The sequence below is a fragment of the Suncus etruscus genome, chromosome 2, assembly GCF_024139225.1.
Source record: "Suncus etruscus isolate mSunEtr1 chromosome 2, mSunEtr1.pri.cur, whole genome shotgun sequence".
NCBI lineage: Eukaryota > Metazoa > Chordata > Mammalia > Eulipotyphla > Soricidae > Suncus > Suncus etruscus.
The window spans coordinates 149,478,020-149,503,067 of record NC_064849.1 but is presented as its reverse complement, the minus strand read 5'-3'; the positions used below and the strand labels follow the sequence as shown (position 1 = coordinate 149,503,067).

Sequence of the window (25,048 nt, the reverse complement as noted above, 5' to 3'; positions counted from 1 at the left end):
ACGTTACTTATTTGAAAGTTATTAATTTGGAGATTTTCCCTCTTACCTGTCTTTGATTTCTCCTTTAAAACCATTATACTGAGAAAACACTTTTAAGATTATTTTGATTCTTTTTACTTTGCTGTAGTATGCTTTATTTGTGTATTATTTGGAGGCAATCAGTACGCAGCTGGGCTTACTCATTGTTCTGATCTTAAGAATCACTGCTAGTGGGGCACAGGTGACCATATGTGGTAAAAGGGAATGAATCCTGGTCTCTTGCTTGCAATACAAGATAACTGATCTCTCCAACTTCCCTAAAGTCTATTTCACAGGCCAGGATTTGCTTTATCTTGGTATATAATTCACAGACACTTAAAATTATGTCTGATCATCTGTTATTGGTGGACTATTATGTCAGTTACTTCCTGAAAGTTGATGGATTGTTGAATTCTTCTATGCCTTGCTGATTTTATTTTTTACTTTGTTTTATCACTTGTGAAGCCTGTTGTTTGGTGAATGCACATGTGTTATTGCATTTTTGTTAGATGCTATTTTTTATAATTACATGATATGCTTTATTTATTATGGTAATTATTTTTGATTGAAAGTCTACTTTATCTGAGTAATAGCCATTTCTGTCTTCATTTGTAATGTAATTGCTCAGGTATTTTTTTTCTGTATATTTAGAAAAACATTAGAAGTGTTTTAATTATTTTTGGCAATACTTCTCAAGGCATTGTACAGATTTAATGCAATCCCTCTAAAGATACCCATGACATTCTTCAAAGACATGAATCAAACACTATTGAAATTCATCTGGAACAATAAACACCCTTGAATAGCTAGAGCAATCTTTTGGGAAAAGGAATATGAGAGGCATCTATTTCCCCAACTTTAAACTGTGTTACAAAGCTATAGTCATTAAAATAGCATTGTACTGGAATAAAGACAGACTCTCAGATCAATGGAGTATTCAGATAATGCTCCCCAGATATACAATCAACTGTTTGATAAAGGGACAATAAATGCAAAATAGAGCAAAGAAAGCCTCTTCAACAAGTTTTGTTGAGACAACTGGTCAGCCACTTGCTAAAAAACTAACTCAGACCTCCATATAACACCCTGTACAAAGGTCAAATGCAAATGTATTAAAGACCTTGATATCAGACCTGAAACCATAAGGTATATAGAACAACGCATAGGTAAAATACTCCATGACATTTAAACTAAAGGCATCTTTAAGGAAGACATGGCACTCACCATACAAGTCAAAGCAGAAATACACAAGTGGGACTATATTAAGCTGAGAAGCTTCTGCATCACAAAGGAAGATACAAAAGCCGCCCACAGAATGGGAGAAGCTTTTCACTCAATACCCATCAGATAAGGGGTGAATATGTAAGATACTAAGGTACTGACAGAACTGAATAAGAATAAAACATCTAACCCCATCAAAAAGTGGGGAGAAGAAATGAGCAGACAATTTCTCAAAGAAATACAAATGGCCAAAGGGCACATGAAAAAATGTTCCACACCACTAATCATCAGGGAGATGCAAATCAAAATAAGTGAGGTACCATCTCACACCACAGAGACTGACACACATCTCAAAGAACAAGATTAATCAGTGCTGGTGGGGATATGGGAAGTAAGGAACTCTCATTCACTACTGGTGGGAATGCTGTCTAGCCTAGCCTTTATATTAACATATTAAAGAAGACATCATCTTCAGAATGTTTGTTTTTGTCCCCCAAGTCACAATACAGACCAGGCAAAGGGCATGGGTTTGAGGTATATATGGGGTGCATTTACTGTACCTCCTCTTTCTATACAGTCAGAGTAAAAAACACAGCCTGTGGTAAGAATTGGATTTTTTATATGTAATTATATATACTATATATAATATATATTAAAAAATAAAAAAAGATAAGGCCGGGGCCGGAGAGGTGGCGCTAGAGGTAAGGTGTCTGCCTTGCAAGTGCTAGCCAAGGAAGGGCCGCGGTTCTATCCCCTGGCATCCCATATGGTCCCCCCAAGCCAGGGGCGATTTCTGAGCGCTTAGCCAGGAATAACCCCTGAGCATCAAACGGTGTGCTCCCCCCCAAAAAAAAACAACAAAAAAAGATAAGTCCTTCAGAATGTTATTCACTTAGAAATAATATTTATTATTTAACTTTTAGCCTACCTTTAATAAGGTTACTATTCTAAATTTCTTTTCAGATCTCTGACTACTTTCTCATGATTTTTATCTGAAATTATTTCAAAGAAAGTTTGTCAGAGTCCTTCTGCACTTGCTTCTAGTAGAAAATGAATTTGAATTATTGTTTAACTATTAAATATAGCAAGGAAATTAAAAGTATCAAAATGTTAGAGAGGGAAGTGAAAAGGAGCATCTTAACAGGCTCATAGAGGGAATTGTAGAGTGTGACTTTCATGTGGCCAACCTGGGTTCAATCCCTAGCACCACATATAGTACCCTGATTACCACTAGGAGTGAGCCCTGAGCATAGAACTAGTTGGAATCTGTGTAAACCACCAGATGTACCTTTCTATCTCAAGCTCAAAGAATTTTGAAACATATATTGATGTGAACACTAATCTGCAATGAGACGTTGATATTGTCATAGAACAGTAAGTTTTCAAAATAAAGAGAATGTTCCATCTCCGTCCAATACTTTTACCAAAAGATATTTTAAAAGCTTTTAATGGAATTGACATGAATTACAGATTTTTACAGTGTTATTCATGATTGTGCTTCAGATGTACAGTGTTCCAAGACCAATCTCTTAACTAGTGCCTCTTCCCTCCACCAATGTTCCCAGTTTCCCTCCCTTTCCTTGCCCCATTTTTATAGCAGCCATTGGTTTCTCCCTTTATCCACTTTTTAGGCAGTGTGGTTTTTAATACTATTACTGATTCTTAAAAAAAGCTCATTGAGCCTATGTCCATCTCTAGTTATGTTTATTTAAAAAATAGCACTAAATTGGAAAAGCAAAGCATAGCAAATAACATGTCTAAAATAGATGTTGCAGGTGAATGTGACTTTTAATCTGAATAGAAAGCTAGCTATATTTTAATAGAATTTTGTGTCCTTTATTTTTTCAAATAAATATTTAAAAATATACTTTTTAGTATACATATTTTTATGTTATTTTCTTTCTCCAAGATATTTATTTTTGTGAACTTTAATGTGAATGATTACTATTATTATGTTAAAGCACTTCCAGAATTTGCATTACAAAGTTGTATAAGATATTGGTCATTGTAGATTGTAGAGTTTGAATAAAAACTTCTGAAATTTGTTCCTTCTCTCTCTCTCCTTTTTTTAATTGGTTTTTGGGCCACACCTGGCGGTGCTCAGGGGTTACTTCTGACTATCTGCTCAGAAATAACTCCTAGCAGGCACTGGGACCATATGGGATGCTGGGACTCGAACCAACAACCTTAAGTTCTGGATCTGTTGCTTGAAAGGCAAACACCACTGTGCTATCTCTCCGGCCCCTGTTCCTTCTCTTTTAATGAAGAAGACTTTCCTCTAGGTCACTTCTTACATTGTGTCACAATTTACCGACATTCCTTTCTCTCATGTAATGTGAATGTTTGCAAACGAGGAATCAGAATCATGCTGATTAGCTAAATTAGTGTATTATTAGAAGGGATGATTTTATTTGTTTGTTTGTTTATTTGTTTTTGTGTTTACACCTGGCAGCGCTCAGGGGTTATTTCTGGCTCTATGCTCAGGAATCGCTCCTGGCATGCTCGGGGGACCATATGGTATGCCGGGATTTCAACTACCAACCTTCTGCATCAAGGAAAATGCCTTACCTCCATGCTATCTCTCTGGCTCCAGAAGGGATGATTTTTATTGCAAAGTTTGTGTATAATTTACATAAGGAAATTATAGAGAAAATACATGTTTAATTAGTATTAAAATATTTCTCAATTATGTTTTGTGAAATATAAGTGATTTTATATCTATCAATTTATCAATTAATATGTATTTTATGTCTACTTTAAATCATACAACCTACTCCACATTATAGAAATGTGAAAAAGTAAAAGGAATATTATTTTTTCCTTAGGAGTGCCTAATCTAGTTAGAAAGACACAACTAAATCAAGTAAAGCTAAACTCATAAGGAGTTATAATCTGTAACTGTGAGGCAGAGAATATTAACACACAGTGAAATTCAGTGTAAGGATTAATCATCGAGGCAAGGCTCTATGAGAAAAGAGTTCCTTGAGTAGATGAGACTTGAATAGTATCTGGAAGTATGGGACATAGTTTGAGTAGAAGGGGTGAAAGTGGTTTAGGAAGAACAAAAAATTCTCAAGAAGAGGATTTAAAACAAGAAAGTAGCCTTGAAAATTTTTGAGTCTCAAAACCAATTCTTTAGTCTCAAAAGAATCTTTTGAGATTATGCTTCCTCTTTCTTATATGGTTCCAATTAGATTTTTTCAGGAAGATGATGAGCGATATAATAAAAGAAGACATTTGTTCAGCATTTATTGGTCAAGATAATACTGTATAAGCTTAATGAACCATCTGTCATCTTAGAAGCAATGGGAGCACCAATGAGCCAATGAGAAAAGACTAATTTTGTAAATGGTGCAGGATAATCAGAGACTTCTAAAAAAGAGAAAAATCAACAAATAAAATCGTTTAGGCCCACCTAACTTATAGGGTACCAAAGATAACACAAAGGTAGTAGCCTCAAACCTTAACCACTGAATTCACTAAGGAAAATTTGGTTAAGGATTATTTTTCCCCAAAGCACTGCTGACTACATATATTCTGACATTGGTAAATATTTAAATCGGAAAAATTACATTCGCTTATAAATTTAATCCATAAGTATTTAATTATGTAACTCATGTATTTTTGGTATTTATCTTGAAGATGATTTATGAAATGTTGGCTTGCAGAAAATTGGCACATATAGATATGTTGTAGCTGATTTAGAATTTTTTTCAATAGAATTTGTATATAAAATACATACTTATTATACCCTGGTAACATTAATCACTGTAACTCTTTTAAAGGTTTCTTCCTTTACTTAAAGAAAGAAATCAGTTCCATATTTGGGATATAGGAATAAGTGGGGGATAAATGAACCCATAAAACAATTATCTAGTTTTCAATTATCGAGTTTCCCTAGAAAATGTTCTCTCTGCTCCATATGGGCCTTGAGTTTTATAATTAAACTCATGCCTGGACCAATGTCATTTGAATTTTAAAGGTTATGTACATAAAATGTCAAAACAGCCATTTAAAATACATTAGTGAAGTGAAGGATGGGCCAAGATAATTTCTAAGGATCCTACCATACTCTACATGATCTAATTCTATGGCTGATCAACATTCTATGTCTTGGGAATAATTAGATTCACATGCTACTCAACAACTTGTTGAGTGACTCTCTTGACTAGTTCCCAGATTGTTTCCGGAGAAAGATGCCATATTTTGGGAAGCAATAATCACCTTATAACCACAAGTTAATCACAAGGTAACTGGTAGCAGATTAATAGGAGAAGTCAACTGTTGTGCTGCCTTTTATCTGTACACTGCATGTTTGCACAAAATATGTAAGTACTTTATCCTTACAGCTTGTTTTGTCTGTAATTTGGGGGTAACAAGATAATTTTTACTGCCAAGGTTGAAATGGTCATGAATTTTATGACTTTTTCTATTTGGTTCCAAATTTGTGTCATCCGGATTTCATTTAGGCAACATTTGACTTTTTGGTTGTGAGAAAGACTAATTAGAAGATACATAGTCATCAAATCGCTAAATACATATTTTAGGAAACTATGTGTAAATAAATCAAAATCATATGAACAAAATTTACTGAAAGTAAATGTAAATTAAAAATTAATGGAAAAATAGTACCCAAAATCCCTGTTTCTTTTTGAAAAATAAAAAAATACCACTAAAGACATTATTTAATGACTAAAATTATAGTTGGGTTGCCATTTTCTATTGGAAAGAAAAGAAGCTTAAGATGACAAAAAACTGGATGAAAAAATAGTTTAACTAAAAAGCAAAACTTGTATTTTAGAGGTTAGGCTTTTCTTAGATTTTGAAAATCATCCCTATTACCTTAAAATACTGAATTTTTCATTTAGACTCAGAAGATATCGTTTCAGTTTGTCAAAGATCTTGCAAACTGTGCAGTTATGTCTTGTAATCTGTATTTGGGCCCTGGCCATGTGACTGATGACTGGGGTTTGAACTTTCTGGCAAAAAAAAAAAAAAAAAAAAAAAAAGCAGTTGACCCAAACAGCCACTTCACATTTATGGGCTCCAAGACAGAAACCAATGTCCCCTGAGCTTCTAGAAATTGGTGTTTGCTCCTCAAGACTCAAAAGAACTGATTTAATCCATTCCCCCAGCACAGTTTGCTTTAGATTTTAGTTATTTTATTTGCAAGAGCAGAAACTCACCAATCACCTTAAGAAACAGTATATTTATAATTTTCCTGTGGGGGTCACAACAGTAGTGCTTCTTGGGTGCCATGTAGTGCTGGGATTAAATTTAGGTTCTGATGCAGGCATGTTCTCTACCACTTAAGCCATATTTCTGGTTCTTACAAGTGTGTGTGTGTGTGTGTGTGTGTGTGTGTGTGAGTGTGTGTGTGTGTGTGAAAGAGAGAGAGAGAGAAACAGATAGCAAGAGAGAGTGACAAAGACAAAGAATAGAATAGAATAAAATGCATTTTCTTTCCCCTCTTACTTTCCCCTCAGCAATTTAGCTGCCTTCACTTTATTTTCTTCTCTCTACTGCTGAAATTTCTCTCGACTGAAACGTGTTTTGCTTTTTCTTCACTTTAGTTTATGCAGTCTTGGTTTGCTGTGGAACAATTATATTTGCTGTTTTTCTTTAACATGTCTCTATGACTAACTCATTCAGTCTTTTGTGTTCTCTACCACAAATTTACATTTAGGGTGAGTCAGTCAGATGACCTAGATGCTGGCATTAGTTTTTAGCTTCTGGACTGGTGACTTCAGTCTCACAGTCATGTTTCAAGTTGTGGTCCAATCAATCCTGCCCCACTGGAATGATGCAATATAAATCAAGTGTGTTGCATTTTAAACCAACGGCTTTAAATAGTTGTAAAGCTATTTAAAGTGAACTTTGATAGCAGTTTTCACCTCTCTGTGCATTAAAATTTTACTTAACATACATGTTTATATTCCATCATATTTTTTATTTTCTAGATTAAAGGAACCCAGTATTTTTTTTAATTCTCTTTATTTAAAGAACAAGTGTCAGGTAGTTGACATAGTTGATCATAATACATTTGTTTCCAGATAAGTAGAAGCAAAATTATTATTTTTTTACATTTTATAATTTTTAAAATAAATCCTTATTTAAACATCATGATTACAAGCATGTTTGTAGTTGGGCTTCAATCATAAACAATCATAAACAGAATACCCCTTCACTAATGCAACATTCCCACCACCAATGCCCCCACATCTCCCACCCCTGCCTGTATTTGAAACAGGCATTCTACTTCTCTCATTCTTTAACATTGTCATGCTAGTTGTTAGTGTAAATGTTTCCCTAACAGCATTCACCACTCTTTGTGGTGAGCTTTAAATTGTGAGCCGGTCCTTCCTGCCTTTCCAGCCCTTAACTCTATTGTCTCTGGGCCTTATTATAATAATGCCTTTAATTTTTCTTAAAACTCATTGATAAGTAAGACTATTCTGTGTCTATCTCTCTTCTTCTGACTTATTTCAACATAATAGATTTCATGTACAACCATATATAGGAAAATTTCATGACGTCACCTCTCCTGACAGCTGCATAATATTTCATTGTGTATATGTACCACAGTTTCTTTAGCCATTCATCTGTTGAAAGGCATCTTGGTTGTTTCCAGAGTCTGGCTATTGTAAATAGTGCTGCAATGAATATAGGTGTGAGGAAGGGATTTTTGAATTGTATTTTTGTGTTCCTAGGGTATATTCCTAAAAGTGGTATAGCTGGATCATATGAGAGCTCAATTTCCAGTTTTTGGAGGAATCTCCATATTGTTTTCCATAAAGGCTGGACTAGACACATTTCCACCAGCAGTGATTAAGAGTTTCTTTCTCTCCCCATTGCCACCAGCACTGATTGTTCTTGTTCTTTGTGATGTGTGCCAGTCTCTGTGATGTGAGATGGTACCTCATTATACTTTTGATTTGCATCTCCCTGATGATTAGTGATGTGGAGCACTTTTTTCATGTGTCTTTTGGTCATTTATATTTTTTTCTTTGAGGAAGTGTCTGTTCATTTCTTCTCTCCATTTTTGATGGGTTTATATTTTTTTCTTATTAAGTTCTGTCAGTACCTTGTATATTTTCTATATTAGCCCCTTATCTAATGGGTATATGGGTAATGGGTGAATAGCTTCTCCCATTCTGTGGCTGGCTTTTGTATCTTAGGCACTATTTCTTATTTTTTTTTATAAAAAATCACTATATTTATTTGCTTCTTTAATCAATATTTTATAGTATAGCTATTTTACCTCCTATGATAAAATGCTGTTTTTATTCTTTATTTTAATTTTAATATAATTTTATTTTAATCATAGTGGCTTACATATCATTGACAATAATATTGTAGGTACATATTAACATAAAATCAGGGGAATTCCCATCACCGAATTGTCCTCCCTCCACCTCCGTTCCCATCCTTCCTCCCATATCCTCTTCCCTTACCCCTGGGGCTGCTAGAGTAAGTGGTCCCCTCTGTGCCTAGCTTACTACTTAGTAGTCTTACACCTGTTTGGTCTTAGTGCCTCCTTTATTTCCCCCTCTAACTGGGAAGCGGGACTAGATAGTTCAAATTATGTGGTTTTGTTTGAAGAAGAGAAAAGTAATAAACTGGGGGAAAAAATCAAATTCTCTGAAAATGGGCAGAGTCCTTCTAGAGGCTCTCATCCTAGGTTTGAGAATCGAAGGGGGAAAAGGTGAAACACCACAACAGTACACAAAAGAATGTCAAATAAAATATCCAGTGAGCACTCCAAAAAAAAAAAAAAAAAGATAAGCACCACATAAAAGCCATGGTATTGAGATAAAAAAAATGTGGCAGAACACATAAAGGAAGAAAAGAAAAGAAAGAAGAAAATAAATAAATATAAATGGAGACATCCACTTCAATAGCCAAACCAAAACAAAGAAATCGACAAAAACTAGATAAATAAATAAAAAAAATTGTTTTGTGCTTTTTTGCCTTTTTTTTTCTTCCCTCCTGCACATATACAGTAAATATTGGGGTCATTTGAAAAGGAATTCCCTTGGCCTAAGAGATACAGGGATTCTCCACCCTTGAAGTATATTGTCATGTGATTAACTACAGACTCCTTTCAGGTTCATTTATTCACCCCTTGGTGCTATTGTGGTGTATGGAAGACTTTTGCTCCGTCCTGGGTGATAAAATCAGCCCTCTGTATCCAGAGATCTCGGTATCTGCGCTAGTCAAGAAGTGGAACTTATGATAAAGTCTTTCTTTGTGGTTCTAGAAGTTCTGTTCCCTCAGTGTCATTTTAATCCATCTTCTGTGGTTGGTGATAATAGTCTTTGTGCTGATCCTAGGATGGAGCCTGGGATAGCGCCTTTCGTTAAGTTTTCGGAAGACCCATTCCGTTGCAAATGTCTCAGACAGACCTCTGGAACTAGAGATCATGGTTGTTGTGCAGTTCGTAGCTCAAACCCAGACTAGGGCTTTTTTATTGAGGACCCCAGTATTTTTATTGTTGCTTTTAGTTCATGATTTTAGTATTCTAACCACATTATTGCTCCTCTGTACACATTTAATTGTTCGCCTAAAGTAAAAGCTGAAGGTTTAATAAAATTGTTCTAAGCTGATTTGACCAGTTGTATTTAAGATATGAATATCACTTATTACATTTTAATACTTTACTTGGACTAATATACCCAAAATTCAATTATTTTTCTGATGCACCTTGACTTGTTGACTCAGAATTTGCTGTTGACTACTCGCGGCCCTCCATACAACATTTTGTGGCCCTGCCCTATAGGAATCTTTTTTTTTTTGTTTGTTTTGTTTTGTTTTAGTTGTTTGGATCACACCACCCCATGTTCAAGGCTTACTACTGACTGTGCACTCAAGAATCACCCCGACTTTGCCTCCTGCGGCCCCCAGGTAAATTGAGTTTGAGACCCCCTGCACGCTCTAAGTCTTTTGTTTTTTGGAATATGTTGCTAAGACAGCACTTTCTCCATTCTTGGCACAATGGATACTAATTGCTGCTTTGCAGAAGAAAACTTCAATCTCTGGTGTCAATAACTTTTGCTAACCTTGGGTCCTATGGTCTAATAATGTCCATTATTTTTTGTATTATTTTGGCTCTAGAAATTATTGCAATCTTTTGTTTTTCTCAGTTGTTTTATAGTCAATGCTTCTATTAAGCGATCCAATGTCTTTGTACTGGTTTTCCCTTGAGTGAATTATCTGGGTGAACAACTTTGTTTTCTTTTTTTTTTTTTTTTTTTGTGGTTTTTGGGTCACACCCGGCAGTGCTCAGGGGTTATTCCTGGCTCCAGGCTCAGAAATCGCTCCTGGCAGGCACGGGGACCATATGGGACGCCGGGATTCGAACCGATGACCTCCTGCATGAAAGGCAAACACCTTACCTCCATGCTATCTCTCCGGCCCCATGTTTTCTTATCCTGAATCTGGTTGATAAAAACATAGGAGGCTACCAATTATATCTAAGGATAATATATACATACCTAATCTGTCTGTCAAATCCATCTGTAATAACAACAATAATAACAACAATTATTACAATGATATTTAAATGTTATAATGTTATTTTAAAAAGATCCCATTTGCAGATTACTCAAATTAATAGGATGGGCTGTAGAGCCAGGCACCTGAGCACCTGAGTTCAAATCCCAGATCTACTATTTATGTAACCATAGGCATTAAGTTTACACTATCTTATTCTAAGATTTCCCATTTGCAAGTTAGGAATTTTTAAATCACTTTAGAGACTTGTTGTGAGACTAAAGAGAAACACTTTTCTTAGTTGAAATAATTTTTATCAGATGTGTTTTGGAATTTAAAACTTTTTAGATTTTAGAAAGATGAAGTGATTTATCTACATATGTCAAATAATATACTATACATAATGGAATACCCAGAGTGAAATCCAGGCAGCCAGTCAGTAACAAACAGCATTTCTGCAGCTACAATTTAGATCAAATTTTTCATGAGTTTGGTTAAGTTTTATTGTCAATTGAGTTAAAAAGTTTACTTTCTTAAGGTTTTAGGATTTTAAAATTATGAAGAATAATTTGCATTTGTAAAGCAGAACATTTAGTACAATGCACCATAATAAACACAACATGCTACTGAAAACATTTTTTAGTTTGGTATTTATTTCTTATTTTTTGTTTAGTTAAATAAGAAAGTCCACTCATAGGGCCAGAGCAATCATACAGAAAGTAAGGTATTTGTCTTGTATGAGGCCAATCTAGTTTTAATCCTCAAACCCTGAGCACCTCTAGGATTGACCCCTGAGTACAGTCTCAGATATAAATCCTGTGCACTGTCATATGTGGCCCCCCACCAAAAAAACCCCAAAAAACAAAAAGAAAGTCCACTCAGGTTAAAGAACATTCTATTTTTCAGAGGTTAAATAGCTTTGAAATCATAATTTAAACCAATTTTCATTTTTGGGGGGTCACACCCGGCAATGCTCAGGGGTTATTCCTGGCTCTATGCTCAGAAATTGCCCTCGGCAGCCTCGGAGGACCATATGGGATGCAGGGATTTGAACCAGCGACCTTCCGCATGCAAGGCAAACGCCCTACTGCTGTGCTATCTCTTCGGCCCCCCAAACTTCATTTTTTAAGGTTCAGAAATGTTTTAAGCAATAGTTTTTCTCAATAGTAAAAACAATTGAATGTTTAGCCAGTGCTTATCCACTGTGTTTTATGTTAGTATAAATCTACTGCCTCTACTTTTTTAGGTAAAAGCATATAAACTGAATGATTATAATTTATTTAATATAATAGCAGAAGACAAGAAAAATATCGCTTGAATTTTTAATTGCGCCCTAGCTTTGAGTCACTCAATGGCAATGATTCATTTTCTTGAAAACCTGATCTTCTACAGTCTGGCTTACTTCTTAGCCAAATCAATTTGTCTTATGTAAAGATCAGCAAGTTGAGATCTTCTTTAGTTTTGATAGACTCAATAGACTACATTTATGTTGGAAAATCTAAATTATAGGATAGAAATTCCTTATATTTTTGTTATTAAATAAAAATAGATTTCAAAGTGCAAGAAACCTTTGGAAATGTAAAGACTAGATGACAAGTGTAAAAAACCTTTATAAATTTACAGACTAAGATGACATTTGCCCATGTTAAAGTTGGATGAATTAATACTGGCATCATGGGGTTTCTTTTTCACATTTCTAACTTGGATCATCACTTTTCTCATCCATACCTATGTAATATAGAAAGTTGAATTTTTTTAATTTTATAAAAGACTTTGAAAGATATAAAGCAGTCATTTGAGAACTTTCATGGTTTAGCATTATAATACCAAAATTATTGTATTAGATGCCCATTTTTTTCTTAAAATATCTCCCTGTTATTATTTTTTATGGCTCTGTAGAAATATTTATCTTGGAAATGTTATGGAGCTTTATTCTCCATATTTTAAAACATTTATAATTGATCTAAAGGGAACGTATTTCCTATGTGAGCTATTTTACTTACCAAAGACTTAATAAAATAAGAATTCACTTCCGGGTTGGAGTGATAGTATGGAAGGTCGGGCACTTGCCTTGCATGTATATCTGGGATCAATCCTTGGCATCCAGATGGTTCCCTGAGCATCAACCAGAGAAATTCCTGAAAGTAAAGCCAGGATTAACCCATGAGCATCTTTGGGTGTGGACTAGAAACAAACAAAACAAATAATAAACCCTGAAACATAAACCTTAACTTCTTAGAACTCAGGGCTTTTGATTCTGCTTTTACGCACCACTGTGCACTGCAATGGCAGAAGAGTAACAGAATAAGCACATATGATCAAATAGTCAAAAGCAAACTCAGATTTCCTTCACCCACAACTCTAATATGCGCAGAAGTCCTCTTCATAATAGCCTGCCTCATGCGACTTACATATGTAATTATATAATTTCAGAATGAAGACCTTGGTTTAGATTTTTCCTTTTCTTTCTTCTCCTTTACCCATGCCAATCTTTCTGTGGCCATAACAGTTCCTGTGGCTCTTTCAATAGTTTCCTTTCCATAATCTTTGTCAAGTTTATATCTAAGGTTTCTTCTATTAAACTTCATTTTAGAGGAAATTTAGAAAAATAGTCTTATTTTTAAATTTTATTGCTAAATATCTGGGTACATTTGTCTTTCTTCTTTTCTACTGTATTTAATTTCTTCCCACAAGAGAAGTAAATGTATTCTTTATTTTTTTGCATCCTGTATATCAATATCACCACCTTTATATGAATATATTCTTATAACTAAATATTTACACATACATTAGTGTTGCATGCTTATATATTATTTATGCTCTGCCAATTCTGTTTATGTAAATCTATTTTGGTTTGGGCTGCTGTAAAAAATATGTAAGAGGTGGATGACTTAAATATTAGAGGTATATTTTTTTCTCATTGTTCTGGAAACTAATAGACAACAATTAAGGTGCCAATATATTTTGATTCTTGTGGGAACTCTTGTCTTGTGCATGATAGCATCTTTTTATGTGCTGAAATGGAAGTGGAGAGAGTGTGAGTACATTTTACAGTATGCCTTTCCATAAGAGCACTAGCACCAGAAGAAGAATCCCATTCTGATGACCTCATCTACACACAAGTATCTTTATTTTGTTTTTGTGTCACACTGTCAGTGCTCAAGGGCTATTCCTGGTTCTGTGCTCGGAGATTGCTTCTGGCAGGCTCTGGCACAATATAGGATGAATTTTGGCAATCAAACCTGGGTCAGCTGCATGCATGGCAAATGCCCTACCTGCTATACTATTGGTCTGGTCTCCTACATCCAAATATCTTACATACATAGGGTCTATCTCCAAATGCTGTCAACTTGGAGGTTGGCAGGTTAACATTAAATTTGGGACTAAATAATCATTATTATTGCTATTAATCATTATTAACATGTAATTTGGGCATTGAGTAATTTTAATCAGTATAACATTCAAGAATATACTGAATAATCTGTATAAATATGCATATATGCAAAGGGCTAAACCGAATCTAAACTAGAGGTTTCCCTTGAACAAAAGGCAAAACCAACAATATTTGTTGTAAAAGGACAATAGTTTAGTCATTTCAAAGTTTGTGGCATTGCTAAATTTTTAGTCTTTTTCAGTAAACTGGAAAGTTCAGCTACAAATTTAAAACAACTATAGGAAACATGCTATATAATAATATTAAAGCTAAAGGTAAATATAAAAATGCAGAAGCAGCACTATTACCTCGAATCAGTTTTGGTTTCTAATAATTCCCATCGGAAGTGCTCATATGAGACAATACATAAGTGAAACAACTTTATAGGCATGAAGGCTTTGAAATGCATTTTTATTATTTGCATTGCTGACTTCTGCTATTCTGTTGTCACATACCTTGGCCCAGATTCTCATCCCTCAGGGCCAGAAGACCAGATTAACAACAGTCTCTAGGGGGAAGACTGGCAAGGATTCTGGAGTGTGTGGGAGTGGAGGACTCTAATAGCTTAGTGTGTGTGCTGGGGTTTGTGTCTGTGACTTCTTGTCACCTCTGATTCCCACAGTCCATGGACAGGATATCTGAGCACAGCACACTGAATTCCAACAAATATAAATCTACTTCCGGGATTGCAGTTAGAAGGGGATGGCATGCTTGGGAGGAGAGTGGGAGGAAAACAGAAATTTTAACTAAGGCTCATGTTGAAGGATCTAACTTCAGTCTTTTAAACTAAATGGTAGAAAAGCGAATTGATGCTTACAGAGCGAAAGGGTTATTTACTCTCTTGTTATACTTTCATGTTCTTTTACCTGACAGAGCTTGGTAAACTCTCTCTCTCTCTCTCTCTCTCTCTCTCTCTCTGTATATATGGTATATATATATATATATATATATATATATATATATATATATATATATATATAAATATGTGTGTGTGTGTGTGTGTGTGTGGTGTGACTTGGTAGTACTTGGGGCTACTTTCAGATGTTTGCTTGGGACAGACTCTGGAGGTGTTTAGGGGACATGTAGTGCCTAAGCCTTCCAATTTCAAAGCCTGCACTTTAGCTTTTAGAGCCATGTCCCTGACCTTAACCTCTTTTATTGAGTTCTTTTTAACATATTTAAAAGCCTTCACTATGGAGTCAGCTGACGTAGATTGAATCTTGGCCTCTGCCACTTGCTAGCTGTGTGGTCTTTGCTGTCTTAAACAAATCATGTTTTTGGGCTGCCTCACTCATTTGTAAAGTGGGGTAAAATTAGTATCTATTTTAGTACTTACATATAATATTGCTATAGGGTTGAATAAAACAATGCAGGGAAAAATACCTATCTTAATGCCTGACAAATAGTATGTACTCAATAACTCTGCTATTCTTAATTTGACTGAGGTTGCTATTATTTTCTGCTATGATTATTATTTCTGTCTGATTTTAAATTCTGACCCTATGACTTTAATTCTCCCTTCCGTAGAATGGGAATAAGAATCACCCTTATGCCATAAGTTGTTATAAGGATTATTAAAATATGTATGTAGTATAGATTTATAAGATGTAAATATTTATACACTTTATCTGAACAATGTAACATACCATTGTTCATTGAGGATTAAATAAGATAGATATAAAGTCCTTATAAAAGCATCCACCAAATAAAAAAGTGATGTATCATCTTGTTAAATAATTAACATTGCTCTCACTATATTCATCAAATAAGTTTATATAAGAAAAATGTACTTTTTCATAAAATCACATACTGAGAATTTAAGTTCTAATTAGGTATGCTTTTCAAGTAATTTGAACATACTGTTAATTACAACTAGAATTTAAAAAATAGTCTGATATTTTACAACTTTATTATTAAGATTTTTTAATTTAAATATATTTCCTATTATTCACAAAACTGAGATTTTCATAAACATTACCTTATGCATGAAAAGTTTCACTATGTCAAGCTTGCAGGCAAACCTTCAGGCAATCAAAAGATTTGCCTCAGCAAAATCTAAAATAATAATAAAAGGGGACGTTGCATTGTGAGAACTGAATACACATGCTAAAAACTAAATCATGTAAATTGATATTCAAGCTTCAGGGAAAAAAAACCACTATATTCACAGATAAAACTGCCTTCTTTACCCCTTGTGAAGGGATTGTGGAACACAGGTTAATTGGAGAGAAGCAAGATCTCTTTATGACCATGTGAGGAGAAATTAGGCACTAGAATATTGCAGTAGAGATTGTTTAGATACAATCATAAACTTTCTTTGCAACACTCCTGTTAAAGTCTTTTGTATTCATTGGACTATTATCTCCTCTGAGCAATGCACCAGTTTTTCATTCTCTTTTCTGGTAGATTCCAAGATTTCAGGAATTCCAGAAGGAGATTTCTTAGATTAGTGCCTTAGGATGGTCTGAGCTTCACATTTCGGAAGGCTTTATCGTCTGTAATCAGAATATTGGAGTCATTTGTGATCACTTTTTATTGTCCCTGCACAATCTGAAAAATCACACTTGAATGTCAATTTCTAGGTTTCTATGTTGTTGGGACAGATAGGTGTCCATGTGCAAACAGACATAGGAAATTACACCATCTTTTTTTGTGTATTTCATAAAAATTAAGTGACATAATTTATCTTTGGAAGGACCTCTTTTGGTTTAAGACAAGAAAATGAGACTCAGAAAAGAGAGGTGACATATCCAAAATTATACGAATATCTATGAAGTTAGGATTCTCCCTTCTCAAGACATGTCTGATATTTATTCTTTACTCTTCTTTTTTGAGGAAAAAAGCACAATTTTATTCCTTATTGCTAGAAATTTCCTTCAAAAAATGTCAGTCCAGAAAAAAACAAAAGAACTTTTACATCAATGGAATATGTTGTTTTAATAAAAATTGTTTTATAGAGTCAGAGCAACAATACATGGGAAGAACATTTGCGTTGCATGCTGACAACAGGAGTTTGATTCAAGCATTCCACGTGAGCCACCATCAGGAGTGAATCCTGAGTGCAGAGCCAGGAGTAACCCAGTATTGATGGATGTGGCTCTAAAATAAAAAAAATCATTTTGAGAGGTGATTATTACCATTTATCTTGATTTATAGAATTCTATTCTTTCCATCCTTGATTCAAAATCTCAAAAGTCCTATTAAATAAATTTAATTTTGTTTATTAAATAAAAATTTAAAATGAATATAATTTTATTTTAAGCACTGTGGTTCACAGACTTTATCACTATAATTTTATTCATCAAATATCCCAACTCTACACCCTCTAGCCAAATGTCTAATTCCTTCACCATTGTCCCAGTGTCCCTCTTTCATGGCCCTGTCCCTGTAGTCATCTTTCTACTGTATACAAATTCTTAGTTTCTGTTGCCTTTGGGTACTTTTATTCATCTACAATCTTTGACTCTCTTGTATTTGATTATACTTAATTGATAGTATTTCAAAAAGGAATAAAGAATATAAATCTTGACATTTCCAAAATCTCCAGTAACTTGAAAATAGGTTGATTATATCATATATTTCAAAGGGTTTTTCTTTACTTTTCTTATTTAGAATTATTTATTATTTAATTTATTTTTGTCAAATAATTAATTGAGTACCTCATCTATGCCAGATATTGAGCTAATGGACTGGCTAGACTTATTGTATAAATTGAGTTTTGTTTAAAAAATGTTAGATCTATTGTGTTATTATTTTTTAGATTAGTTTTGGTTTTTATATACAGCAAGAGCCCTAGTATAGAGTATGCCAGGAATTTCCAAAAGATGGTAAGAGTTAATATTTGAGGACTACCAGAATGATTGCTATTAGTTTACCCTATTTATCTACTTCTGCCTTTTTTGCTTATTTTGGTTTGTAAACAAAGGACTTGGTGGGAGAGGGAGGAATAGTTTCACATATACATTTCTCTGGCAGTCCATGTCCTCTCTCTTCTACTTGTGTTTGATCAATGGTGAATCTATAGGAAATCCCAGGCTCTGAAGGGAGAGAATTTCAGTACTATCTTCACTTTCTAATTCCATTGCCATGATCTGGCAGGAGTTTGCTTCTCTCCTGCATTGCCTTTGTTGGAGGGTGTCTCCTTCACAACTTCAGATCTCTCCAGGCTGTATATATTAAGTATACATCTATAATTTTGTGATCATTTACTTTGTTCAGGGTTAGTGCTGAGATTGGTGTTCCACTGTTGCTAGTCTCTGCATGCCTTGCCTTTCCTTATTGGTTCTTTTAGCTCTGCCCACATCCCTGTAAAGTCTTTTATTTTGAAAGTGCCATCTGTTTCCTTTAGCATTCTGACTGATACTGCCAATTAGCCTTTGCCAAGCACTACACTATGAGTTCTACATGTATTAACTCATATTATGCATATCTACCCAGTGTGGCAGTTTCTAATATTACTCTTATTAAAAACAATAAAATAGAGATTTTGAGAGTAATTTGTCCAAGTCAATAGAATTTACAAGTGGTAACACCAAGATTTGAACCTACTAGTTTGAGTCTACAACCTATTTCCTCTTTAGGTATTTATTTATTTGTGGGCTTTTGGTTTCACCTGTGGAAGTACTCAAAGATTTCTTCTGACTCTGTGCTCTGGATCACTCTTGGTGATGCTCAGGGAACAGTATGTGGTACAAGGGATTAAACCAGGGTTGGCCACATTCAAGGCAAATACCTTACCTTGCTATCTCTCTGACCCTGTAGCCTGATTTTTTAAGCATGGCTTTATATGTCTCTTGTTAAGTTCTCCAGGAGGTTAACTCTGAGATAAGAATTGTAGGCAAGCAGAATTGGGGGAAATAGATTTATAAAAAATATTAGCATCAATTGAGCGCTAAGAAGGGAGGACTGAGGGCCGGAGTGGTAAGGCAAGTGGTAAGGCATCTGCTTTACCTGGGCTAGCCTAGGACGGATCGAGGTTCGATCCTCCGGCATCCCATATGGCCCCCCAAGCCAGGAGCAATTTCTGAACACATAGCCAGGAGTGTCCCCTGAGCATCACCGGGTGTGGCCCAACAACAAAAAAAAAAAAAAAAAAAAAAAAAAAAAAAAAAAAGGAAAAGAAAGAAGGGAGGACTGAGTAGAATGAGAAATTGAATTATAATGAAGAAGTAACAAAAGAGTTAAAGGGTGAAGCCAACTGTGCACAATAGCTTCAGTGTTTGAACCATGTGCACATTATGGCATCTTGCCTAGTAATTTTTGAAAAAAATTTAAACTCATATATATGATAAATTGATTTTAATATTGTACATATGTATGTTTCGTGTGTATGTGTGTGAAATTGATGATAATGATGACCGTATTGATTAATACAGAATTATTGAATTCTTTTGAAAATTCTGAAGTAGTAATTGAGACCTGGATTCTTGGGCCAGGATGCAGTAGACTTGTGATCCTCAGAACCACTATACTACTGGGAGTGACTCGTAGACATCTAAACCACAACTGGATACAGTCCTTATTTCAAAAAACACTTGTCTTTTTTTTTGCTGCTCTGCCTTTCACTAGCAATATGCTTTGGTTTAATTCACTTAATGTTTCTGGATCTATTTCCTTATTCACAAATTGAGGAGCTTTGATTAGATGGTCTCCAAGGCTACTCTAAGATATAAAGTATATGTTTCTATTAATTTATTAGTCTTCTAAAAGCCAGAAAGAGCAAAAGTAAATACTTTGGAATGCTTTTAAAGTAATGCTAGAGTCTATTTCTTGCAATCTCTGTTTAGTGACTTTCTCAAGCTCTCTCAATAAATCATGACAAACTTCATGAAAATTCACAGAGCTTCAATCTCATCCAGTGTTCTCTGAGAGGAGAGATGCCTCTTTTATCCCAGGAATGTCTTTATTTGGTTTATATGAAATTTTAGAATGCTAGACACTGCTCGTTCTTTCTGAGCATAGCTCATACAGATGTTTTATTTTAAGAATTGTTTTGAAATTGCTTTTGCAGGGTCATTGTTATAATCTGAAGAGGCATGATCTTAATTTATATAGACAAATCTTCATCAGTGCAAGGAGGAATGAAAAATGGCCTTTTCTAGGGTTGGTGAAGTAAAACAGATTGTCAAAAATATAGAAATGTATAGAAACTAACATATAAGTAAACAAAATCAATACAAAAATGATAATATTGACCAATAAAATTATTATAAAATTCTGAAAAATTTAAATAATTGCTCAACACTGAACTTTAATTTAAATGAACATATTTTAATCATTGTGTTTTAGCAGGGAACCAAGTAAATATAAAATCCGTTAAGACTTCTTTTCTTGAGCTATAGCCAAAGATTCAATAAAAATAGAAAATAACTATTATGTCAATCATGCATGACCCTGCCTGTATGATTTCCCAATGTAAGCCTTATGGTTGAAGTTGCTTGAACCATAAATAAATAAATAGACATACTTTCACTCTGGTTTCTTTACCTGACTCTCGTTAAACCCTATCAGCAAGTGTAGAGGGCCAAAGAAGCAATTTCAATAAATATTTCATTACATGGGAGCCTATTTGCTGATATTTCAAATAAATAAGTACATTTTCTCACTCTGTGGACACTAGAAGGGAAAAATCTCTGGTTTCCATTTTCAGACTTTACTTTTTAAGGAGGTCAGTCATTTTTGTTTTCTAGTGTACAACTCGATTATTTATCGGAGGAAAATGTTTTAAAGCAGGAAAAGGGAAAAAAATCCAAGCAAGTAATTTATTGAACACTGTTTCCTGGCAGATTAATTCCTACCACTTGGCCAGGTCTCATTCCAGAGTGATCAGACTGGTCAGACTTAAATTGTATGTCCACAGAAGTTGCATAAATAACAGCAAATACTATGAACCTCTTTGCACTCGGTCATCTTCACGACCTTCAAAGGAAATGTCACAAAGGTAGTAAGAAAAAATATAGCCTGAGAAGCTCTAGTTATGGTATTTTCTAATAAATAACAACCTTTTTGACTCCTTTCATCTAAACACATTTATCAGCTAAGACACATATGCTTCTGTCAGGTGAGTAGAAATACCCATACACTTATGGGTTACCTGGAAATGCAATTACATGTATTCTAACTCATGTTTAGGAGATATATTTAGAGCCCTGTTTTTTTTTTAAGTGATTTCACTACATTTTATTTTCATGATTTTATTACTTTGAAAACTACCTTTAGAACGTACAATGGTCTGTATTTAACTGTTTCTCTTCACAGAAAGATTGTGTATATAAAGTGTTTGAGGAGACAGTTCTTTGGAAAGCTCCTGTCCTCATTCTGCTAATCTATAGATGAAGCTATTTTTTCATTACAAAAGGAAAGAACTTTCTAAGTTAAAAACTGGTCACTCTAACTTTTACCCAACTGAAATTTCAATTAAAAACTAGACCAATTTTCTCTACCAAACTTTTCTATCCTCAAGTTTTTAGGTTTGAACTGAGATAGTTCTAAGAAGTAGTAGTCGTCTTAAGACTTCCCATTACTTTATTTAATATGCTATGCGATTTTAATGATTTTAATGCAATCTCATTCTTAAGGAAGAAGTACTAGATTTAGAAAAGTACTGAGATCTAAAGTCAGTTCTACTGCTTACTGATTATGGGACTTATTAGTTGCTAAAAGTTATAGAATACTCAATCTCTAATGAGATGAGAAATAGTAATATCTCTTTTGATAATATTGTAGATATGTTTACATGAAATGAATCAGTACAAGTTGTGGATTATCTCAATTATGTAGTGGAAAGAGACAAGATAACCTGTTTAGAACTTTGCCTTTCTTTGGATATCAAAACACAAAAGTCTGTTCTCTTTCATCCTATACTCACATATACTTACCAAATTAAAAGGTTTAGGGTGCCCAATCTGTCACTTACTTAAAAGAATTATCATAAATCCTTAGATATATATCCTTTATAAAATGCTTGTCAAATTTCTTACCCATTTGTATTCAGAGAAAAAGTGATACCATTTTATACTATCTGTTAAATCAATCATCTAGGTTGTTGTTGCTTGTAACTGTACCACAACATCCATAATCCTTCAGGACAGAAATTAAAATTTATCTTTTATCACATGTCCAGTTCCCTCTGCTGCCTAGTGCATATTTTCTTTTGGACATCCTATAGCTATTTCATACTTGATTGTCCTTATTATGGAGCTATTATTTCCTTTACCCAAATTGTTCTTTTCCAGTGTTTTCCATTTTAGTGTAAGTAGATGAACACTGCCATTCACTAATTTATAAGAATCTGGGGTCACTCTTTCTCTCTTTTACCAATATCTAACAAAACACAAAGGCTTTTGATTCTATCTCCTGAATCTAGTTTGACTATTCATCTTTTCCTCTCCACTGGCACCTACCCTGTCCCAAAGTGTCTTCTTGATCTTATTTATAGCAAAAGCTTCTTAAATTCTTTTGCAGCCTCCAAAACTCTATTTTGTCCCTTAATTTGAGCCAGGGGTTATCATTCCAAAATTCAGTTATGACCATGTTATGACCCTACTTAAAATATTTTCCATGGCTTCCAACTGCCTTAAAATCTCTGGCCAAATATTGTGAATCTTGTAAGGTCAGATTCCTGCTCTTGACTCCTGCATCCTTCATGCTCATCTCTCTATAAATAGCTCATACCCTTGAGCACTGACTTTCAGTTGTAAGAAAGTGCCCTATACACCTTTCCTGTAACACCCCTATTTTCTTGTATCAGATTACCCTAGTTGTGTAGCCAGTTATAAGACATTTTTTTATTTCAGTTTAAATATTGCTTCTTTTGGAAAGATTTACTTAATATCTTTATTTCTGAGGACACTCTGTACTTTTGCTGTTATAAAATTTACCACATTGTTTGGAACTTGTTCAACCCACCTATGATCCTCACTAACACTTTATAAAAGCAGCAATTATTACTGGAATATTCACCACACAATTCCAAGTTCTCAGCAGAACACTTCACCTAAAAAGTCAAGTCTCTGTTGAAATAGAAATGGCATCTTTGTTTATTTTCCAAGGGAAACAGTGATAAAGTTAAAAAAAAAAACCCTACTAGATTTCATAGTTGAGTTCTAATTTTTGTTTTGTTATTATAGATCCAGTTAGCCTCTAGGTGAATAAAACATAATACTTATTTCAGAATACTGAAGCTTTCAGAATTATAGAGAGATAATTTATATGAAAGCTCCCTATAATATTTTCTATATATATAGTGATGATATTATTATTATCTCCTATCTTGATTTTATCATAATGTGCATGGGTCAAAGAACCATTATAGACCAATTTGAATATAGTCATTCTAAACAATTCCAAACTCCATGTATCAGTTAGATATAACTGCATAACAACCTGCCCCTAGCTTTAATTTTTTTTTTTTGGTCTGTTTTTTGGCGACACCCGGTGGTATTCAGGCCTTACTCCTGGCTCTATACTCAGGAATCATCCTGGCAAGGACTCTTTGGGGTGCCAGGGATTGAATCCAGGTCATCCACATTTAAGAAAAACTCCCTACTTACTGTACTATTGCCCCAATTTCTAAATTCTTAAACCAAAAAACATTATTTTAAGTAGTTTGCAGGTTCACAGTTTCTGCAGCATTTAGCTAGGTGGTTGGTTTTGGCTGGTCTCTGTGGCTAGGTACAGGTCATATAAAACTGTGTTGTTTACTTAAGTGTCTTGGTCCTGCTCCATGTAGTTTCCCATTCTCTCATAGTGTAGTCTAGATTTGTTCATTTGGATGACTTTAGGTTCTATGAGAGTACAAAAGAACGTAGAATCTCTTGGCATGTAGTCTTGACAGTATATAAGAGAACTTGGCTGCATTTTAGTAAATAAAGTTAGTCCAAGATAGGGTCATATTAACTAGACAAGAAAGCTTATTAAATTTTCTTATGTGGCCATATTAATAAAGAGAATAAATATAAGTGGATATGGGAAGAAAAAGAATGTAAGAAATTGTACCATGTACTGCCAGCATATACATTTAATCATCTACTGAATTATAAGTATAGTCATGATATTTATATAAAATTATTACAGACTCTCCATTGACTATTGAATGAAGTCCAAGCTCATAGAAAAACCTTCTCAATCATTCCACATGAACTTAAATTTCTTGGTACTTTATGTTTTTGAAATAGGACATTCCTTTTAGTTATAAAAATCAATTATGTTATTTCTGGTCTCTGCAATTTTGGCTGCTACATGGAGATTCCCTCCCACTGTCTGGGTAATCTTCCTTATTATAATAAGGATAAGAACAATGATACTTAGAGAAGTCTAAGCATTGGCTATTCAGACACTGTATATACTACACCTTCGTGGGAGGTGCTATTGTTATATTTCTCATAAGGTTAAGAATAGGTGGGAACTAATAATTAACATGTTCAAAGTTAGAACTGAGATCTAGAGTCCATTCATTTAGCTCCCAAGATCTCGAACCTATTAAGACTCACCTCTATTTTCTCTTTTCCTATATGCATCTTGACATTTGCCACATTCAGTTATCTATTCAGAGCCTGAAACTCACGTAACTTATGAGCTGCTCAAGAGACAGAACATGTTTTAACATTGCATCCACAAAATCAGCTCTATGCCACTACCCATGCTTATCAAGATGCATCTTTTAAAATCAGAAAAACTCTCTGCTTCTTGGAAAAAGTCAGAGTTAAGACTATTAGTCCTTAGAGCATCTCCAAGAAAGAAGTGATGAGTGGGAAGCTCTATCTCATTTTGCAAACAGGAAATTTCGGCATGTGGAGATGAAATCACCCAGCTCCATGCCAGGATTCTTTTTTTGGTTTTCCGATTTCTAGTTTTGTGTTCTATCTACCAAAAAGTGGTATTTGT

General features: G+C 34.4%; 1 non-coding gene across 1 annotated transcript; it reads right to left on the bottom strand.

Moving 5' to 3' along the window:
* Nucleotides 1-1,723: 1,723 nt before the first annotated feature.
* On the bottom strand, nt 1,724-1,856 carry LOC126002703 (small nucleolar RNA SNORA51). Its single transcript, XR_007493374.1, has one exon. It is a non-coding gene; the product is annotated as a small nucleolar RNA SNORA51 (small nucleolar RNA).
* Nucleotides 1,857-25,048: the final 23,192 nt, after the last annotated feature.